We start from the raw sequence: 8,036 nt of genomic DNA on the forward strand, positions 1-8,036 counted from the left end.
TATCTCATAGTTGTTTTGATTTGCATCTTTCTTAGAGCTAGGGATTTTGAACACTTCTTCATGTGCCTGTTGGTCATCTGAATGTCTTCTTTGGTGAAGTGTCTGTTCATATCCTGTGCCCAATTTTCTATTGGATTATTTACCTTTATCTTGTTGTGGAGATAACACAGGTTTTGATGAGTCTTCCCCCAATTGTGATACCACATTCCTCTTTGTATAGTCCTCCCTCCCGATTATCCTCCCGGATAATCTGTTCTGCATATAGATTGAAATATATGGGGGAAAGATACAACCTCGGCACACTCTGAAGTGTTTCCTTGCTCTGTTCCGATGACTGCATCCTGGTCCAAGCATAGGTTTTGCATCAACACAATCAGATGTTCTGGGATCTCCATTTTTTCAATGTTAGCCACAATTTGTTGTGATTCAAACAGTTAAATGCTTTTGTATAGACTGGACAATGACCAGGGAGGACAGAAGGAGAATTGATGCTTTTGAACTTTGGTGTTGGAGAAGAGTGCTGAGGGTGCCATGGACTGGTAAGAAAACAAACAGATTCATCCTGGAGAGGGTTAAACCGGGCTACTCCTTGGAGGCAAGGATTCTGAGACTTCATCTGACATATTTTGGTCATGTTGTAAGGAGAGACAGGTCCTTGGAGAACGACATCATTCTTGGGAGGGTGGAGGGCAGGCACAGGAGGGGAAAGCCTTCTGGGAGATGGATTGATTCGGTAACTGGGGCAATCAGGATGAGTGTGTTGGAGACAGTGAGATTGGCACAGGACAGAGCAAAGTTTAGAGCTGTTGTACGTAGGGTCACTAAGAGTTGCAAGCGACTCGACGGCACATAACAACATAGACAATAAAACACACAAACATTCTTCTGGTGCACTCTGCTTTTAGCCATGATCCACCTAACATTGGCAATGCTGTCCCAGGTGCCATGGCCTCTTCTAAACCCAGGTTATATTTTTGGTAGTTCTCTGTTGATCTTCCAGTCATTTTTGCATGATCTTCAGCAGTACTTTGCTTGCATGTTATATGAGTAATATTATTTGATAATTTCCACATTCTGTTGGATCACTTTTTTTTTTAATGGGAATAAATATGGATCTCTTTGGGTGAATTGGCCAAGTAGTTGTCTTCTAGATTTTTTGGCACAATATGGTGAGCACGTCCAAGGATGAATCTGTTTGTTGAAATATGTAATATTGGTATTCCATCAATTCCTGGGCCTTATTTTTTGGCCAATTCCTTCAGAACTTCCTCCTAATTATATGTTGTTTCATAAACTACTCCTGTATCAGTCAGGTCTTTTAGGTATAGAGACTCTGTGGACTCCTTCCATCTTCTTTTTTGTTGTTGTTATATTTTTGTTTTGTTTTGCTTTCTTTTTTATTATCTTTACTTTTTATTCATAAAAAGTATAAAAATATAATATAAAAAAGTATAAGACTGATTTATTTACAAAGTTTGAATACATTGTTTTCCACATGGGATCTTTTTCATTTCCTTTACCCCCACCCACCTATCAAATTGTGTGACTCTAATTAACCCACCAACCCCCTCTCTGTCCTCACCCCTCTACTTCCTCCTTCTCCTTGGAGCCTCATACTCATTCCACAATAATGGTTTTATACAGTATTTGTCTTTATGGGTCTGAGTTAGTTCACTCAGTGTAATGCTCTCTAGTCCCTCCAATGTTAGGCAGTAATTTACAAAATCATTTCTCCTACATGCTGTGTAGAATACCATTGTGTGAATATACCATAATTTCTCAATCCATTCAATTGTGATTGGACATCTGGGATGTTTCCATGTTCTTGTGATGGTGAATAACACTGCTATGAACATTGGTGTACAAGTCCCTATTTGACCCTCAGTTCTCATTTTCTCAGGTTGTATTTCAAGCAGTGGAATAGCTGGGTCATATGGAATTTCTATATTCAGCTTTTTGAGAAAGCACCAAGCTGCTTTCTAGAGTGGTTGTACCATTTTACAATCCCACCAACAATGTATAAGAGTTCATATCTCATTATATCCTCTCCAACATTAATTACTCACTATCCTGTTAAACTTTGCCACTGCTACTGGAGTGAGAAGGTATCTCATTGTGGTTTTGACATGATCTCTCTCCTTGCCAGTGATTTGGAGCATTCTTCATGTGTCTTTTGGCCATTTGAATATCTTTTCTTCCTCTGTGAAAATTCTTTTCATGTCTTTTGCCCGTTTTGTAATTGGATTATCAGTGTTTTTCTTGTGGAGGCCAAGGTTTATTCTGTAAACTTTCATTATGACATTCTTTTCTGAGATGGTATTGCCAAATGTTTGTTCCCAGTCAGTAGATTTTCTTTTCACCCTGGGAAAACTTTTTGATGCACTCAAGAATTTAATCTTTAGGAGGTCCCATTCATAGATTCTATCCTCTTCAGATTGTGCATTTCTGGTTGTGTTTGGCAGTTTCTTTATACTGTAGACTAGGCCTTCTAAGCTTGGTCTCAGTTTTGTCTCTGATGAACTTTATGGTTTTGGGCTTTACTCCCAGGTCTCTAATCCACCTTAAGTTGCTTTTTGTGTATGGTGTGAAATGTGGATCCTGTTTCAGCTTTCGGCAGGTGGAAGTCCAGTTTTACCAGCACCATTTGTTGAAAAGCTTGTCATTTCCCCACTTCATAGCTTTGATTTCCTTGTCAAATATCAGTTGACCATAGATAGTAGTTTAGTTCTGGGTTCTCAATTCTGTTCCATTTGTCTATGTGCCTGTCATTGTACCAGTACCAAGCTGTTTTTGTTACTACCATTGTGTAGTAGGGTTTGAGGTCAAAACCTCCCACTTCATTTTTGTTTCTCAGAAGTGTTTTGCTTATTTGGGGTCTCTTGTTTCTCCAAATAAATTTTATAATTTCTCTTTCAATTGCCTTGGAAAATGAATTTAGTATCTGGATTGGGACTGCATTGAACATGTAGATTGTTTTTGGTAAAATTTCATTTTCAAAATATTGAGTCTTCCTACCCATGAATAGGGTACATTTTTCTATTTCTTTAGGTCATTTATTGTGTCTTGCAGAAATACTCTGTAATTTTCTTTGTATAGTGCTTTTGTATCTCTAGTTAGGCTCACCCCCAAGTATCTTGATTTGTTATTATCTATTGTAAATGGTATTACCTTCTTGGTTTCATTCTCTGAGTTCTCATTGTTACTGTAGAGGAATCTCACAGACTTTTGGATATTGATCTTATATCTTGCCACTCTAGTAAACTAGCCTACTAACTCTAACAGTTTTTTTGTTGAGTCTGTACAGTTTTCTGTGTACACTATCATCTCTTTGCCGATCTGGATGCCTTTTACATCCTCTTCTTGTTGTATTGCCCTGGCAAGCACTTTCAATACAACATTGAATAAAAGTGATGACAGTAGGCATCCTTGTCTGGTTCCTGTTCGCAAGGAAACGGCTTTTAGTCTTTCTCCATAGAGAATGATACTGGCTCTTGGTTTTTCATGTACACGTTTCACTATTGCTTTCTATTCCAATTTTGCTAATTGCCTTAATCAGGAAGAGGTGTTGGATTTTGTCAAATGCCTTTTCTGAACCAGTTGCTAAGATCATATGGTACTTATTGTTTACTTTGTTAATATGGTGAATTATGTTGATTGTTTTTCTTATGTTGAACCATCCTTGCATACCTGTTATGAATCCCACTTGATCATGGTGAAATATTTTCTGATGTACTTTTACATTCCATTGGCTAGGATTTTGTTAAAGATTTTTGCATCTATATTCATGAGAGAAATTGGTCTGTAGGGTTTTTTTCTTTCTTGGTAATATCTTTATTTTGTTTTGGTATTAGGGTTGTTCTTCCTTGACTCTGGGAGTGTTCCCACTTTTTCAATTTTTTTTAAATAGTTTAAGTAGAATTGGTGATAGATCTGTTCTGAATATTTGGTAGAATTCAGCTGTGAAGCCATCTGGTCCAGGACTTTTCTTATGGGGAAGTCTTTTTATAACGTTTTCAACTTCTTCTTCTGTGATGGATCTGTTCAAGTATTCTATATCTACCCTTGTCATTCTGGGTAGGACATGAGTTTAAAAGAATTTGTCCATTTCCTCTAGGCTTTCAGATTTATCAGAGTATACTTTTTTATAGTATTCTGATATTATCAATTTAATTTCATCTGGTTCTGTGTGATGTCACATCTATCATTTCTTAATCAAGTTATCTGTATCTTCTCCTTTTTTTTTCTCATGTTAAGTTTGCCAGTGATTTGTCAGTTTTCCTGACCCTCTCCCATGGAGAATTACTGCTATTTAGCCCCACCATGTGGGACCCCCTAAGTGAAAGAGGAAGGGAGTGGGACAGCTAGAGCAGCTCAAGTGAGGCAGGCTCCCTAGTTGTGGAAGGGAAAAAGAGGCTTCCTGGTTTCCCATTCAGGTTCTTTGGGGGAATCACTGCTGTCAAGTAGGAAGCACAAATATACAGGTCCTAGACTAAACATTGCTATACTTTGGGTCACTATATAGTTCAAACAACCTAATATCTACTAAGAAAAGACACATAATGCCAAGGAAGCAGCAGTCTGCCTCAGTTATCATGGAAAAAACATGATAACCCTTCTCCTAAAAGAGCAGACACCATGAATACTGCAAATAGAGAGAACCAAAAGAAATATATTGATGTGGACTTATTTGAATGGCTACAGAAAAAGCTGAAAATGATGGGAGAAACAATTAAGAACACAAATGCTGCAGAGACAACAGTCCAGAAAAAATAAATCGATAAGGAGCAACTTGAACAGCTATGGAAGAAAATGTAAAAGTTGGAAAAAATAATAGAGGTGTAAGAACTTAAAATATCATCACAAGACAGAGAGGGTACAGCCAACCCAGTACTGGAAATAACAGAAAAGCATGAAAATGAAATCCAGAATATTAACACCAAAATGGCATAAGTGTCCAACATGCTGGTAGGACAAAATGTAGAACTGAAGAGATGGAACAGTCACTGAGTCGGAAGATAAGAGACTCACTGAAAATATACTAGAAGAAAAATCAGAGATGAGATGTAAAGAAAGTGAAGAAAACATTAGAATTATGTAAGATGACATCAAAATATACAAATGATTGAAGTTCCAGAACAGAGGATTACAGGAAAATTACTGAGAAAATTGTGGAAGAAGTGCTAGAAGAAAACTCCCAGGTATGTTGAAGAACTAGGAAATCTACATTCAAGAAGTACAGCAAACACCAAATAGACTAGACCTAAAAGGAAAAGCATCCAAGCATATAATAGTCAAATTCTCCTTCTTCTTTTGATGCTTTCTGGATCATTCAATATTCTGCCTATGCCATCTTTAACTATTGGCTCATGAAGCTTGAATTTGTTCTTCAGTTCCTTCAGCTTGAGAAATGCATGAAAGTTTGTGTCTTTTAATTTTTTTAAATCTAGCTCTCAGCACATTGCTTTATAATACTTTGTCTTCCCAAACTGCCTATTTTTTCCTTTTATTGTGAAAAACATATTGGGGGTACAAGGAGGTGAGGGTTGGGGGCAGAAGGGCGAGGATGGGCCAGGATAAAGTTGCAGAGCTGCACAGTTTGGTCGGTGGGGGGAGCAGGTGAAGGAAATGGTGAGGGCCCAGTGGGGACCAGATGCTACAGAGGAATGACAAGCATTTTCCAGTAGCAATTAAACCAACTGTCTTATTGATTTGGGAATTGGATGCCGACTCTCTGGCTTCTTCATGCTGAACAGGGGCGTAGATGTAAAGGGGGGAAGGGAGGACACCTTATCTCCTTACTGGTGGTCTTGGGTTAAAGCTGCTTGCCTTCTTGCTCTGTTAGAAGATATTTTCCTGTCATTTGCTCCCCTCTGGACTGCAAAGTGTTTTCCCAGGTGGGTCCAGTGGGGATGGCTGATTGAACCCAGAGGCTCCATCCTCCTTTGCTTCCTTAGCTGTCAGTTGCATTTCCTTTTTGCCACTGGCACTGGATTCAGGGTTAATTCTGGAATAAAACTCAGTGTTAAAGTTACCTATAGGAAAGGGAGCAAACCTAGAGAGAACAAACTTGTGAGTTACAAATAGAAGGGCTTTGAGGGTGTTGCTTTCAGGTTTACTGGGGGGGAGGGTGGCAGAAGATGGCCTAGGTAACATTCTCTGGATACCTTAGGCATTCTTTTTTTTTTATCCCCCTTCCCCATCTAGGGGTCAGATGGCACAATCTGGGGACTGAGGAGCTCACCCTGAGGGCCACGACAGCTCTCCCTGAGCCGGGGGCTGAGGGCAGCCTGCCCCGGGCAGAGGGCCACGACAGCTCACCCCGGGCAGAGGGCCACGACAGCTCACCCTGAGCCGGAGGCCGAGGGCAGCCCATCCCAAGCAGGGCAACATTCCCAGGAGCTGGCTGGTATACTCCCCCTCCAATTGCTCCTACCCCAGTCTGGTCCCCTCACCTGACTGACAACTCTGTGGTCAGGGGTAGTGTCTCCAATTCCAGCACTGCCACTTTTACACCCCCCCCCAATAAGTGGTCATACTATATTTTGAGGTAGGTGTCACTGCCCTCCCCCTTTATATAGATAAAGGGAACCTGAGAATTGTGAACAGACTCCCCCCAGGTCTAACCATCTTTTGACAGAAGCATTCAACAGAACAAAATGTGTGGTGCATGTAGGATGTCGGTCCTCTTGTGCATGCTGCCACTGTTAAGGTCATCAGACTCACAGTGACTTTCAGCAATCCATTGTATAGGCAATCGTCTTCTTTGGCCTGTCCAAGGAAACCCAAACCTGCAGATGGCGGGCATGCATCCCATCCTCCACCTCCTATGCAGGTGGCCAGCAGGGCATGCGCCCCTCCCCAGCATGGTCACGCGCCCTCCCCCAGCACGGGCAACCGTTGGGGGTGCGCCCCCCCACCCCGCCGCACGGGCGCTCGGCAGCTGCACAGCCCCTCTTGTGCGGGCGGCCGGCAGGCGCCCACTTCCCCCACTGCCACCATCCTGGCTCCAAGAATTCTCTCCAGAACAAGTCCCCCTTGTGGCAGTGTGGTGGCTTCACTGTACCAGTCTTGAGGAGGACCAGTGCCTAGCATCCATCCTGGGTGAGGGAATCCATTGGTTCCAGCTGTGGAAGCCTCATGGAGCTGCAGCGGCTGTGCCGCACAGCACAGGCTTTGCGGGAGGGGGTTGGGAGCCACGAGACTTACCCATCCCTCCTTGGGAATCCTTGGATTTCTGTTGTTGAGCCTCAATCTTCACTGGGGGTCAGTCATCAACTGTTTAACTGTTCAATTATCAATATGCTTAAGTCTGTAGAAGGGCATAATGGCCCTACTTTAAGTGGTTCACTGCTCGCGCAGCTCACCATGCTGTCTCTGCCTCCGCCGCCATCTTGGATCCCCCCAAACTGCCTTTTAATGTCTTCTTTTCAGCTCCTTAATTTCCTGTTTTCGTCCTTTTGTTTTGGTGTCTTGGAATTATAGTGCAATATTCAGAGTTCAGTATTCTGAGTTCTCATCTGACACCCATCTTGGTTCAGTCTTTTCTTACTCCTCTGTCTTTATATGCTTCATAAGTTATATTCTTCATATCTTCCCACAGCTCATCTGGCCTTTATTTATTAATGTTCAAGACCCCAAACCTGTTCTTGAGTTGGTTTTTAAATTCTCATAGGATAGACAAGATCAAATTTGGTTCCTATGGATGTGTTTTCATTTTCTTTAGCTTCAGTGTAAACTTGCATATGAGTACAATCAGCATCTAGCCTAGTTTTCACAGATGATATTGAACTTCTCTAATGATTCTTTCCACAGATGTAAAGAATTGGATTCCTGTAGAGTTCATCAGGTAAGGTGTATGTGCATAGTTGCTGTTTATATTTTTTAAATAGGTATTTGCACTGATTTTTATGTTTTTGTACAATTACTGATTATATAAAATTCCATCATTGTATCTCCAGCCCCTATTCTGTCACCAAGTCCATATTTCCCAAAAACTGACCCTCCTTCCTTGCTCCCAACTTTTTAATTCAAGTCAT

This window comes from Elephantulus edwardii, unplaced genomic scaffold (assembly GCF_000299155.1).
Source record: "Elephantulus edwardii isolate Elephantulus edwardi_28Jun2011 unplaced genomic scaffold, EleEdw1.0 scaffold00032, whole genome shotgun sequence".
Lineage (NCBI taxonomy): Eukaryota > Metazoa > Chordata > Mammalia > Macroscelidea > Macroscelididae > Elephantulus > Elephantulus edwardii.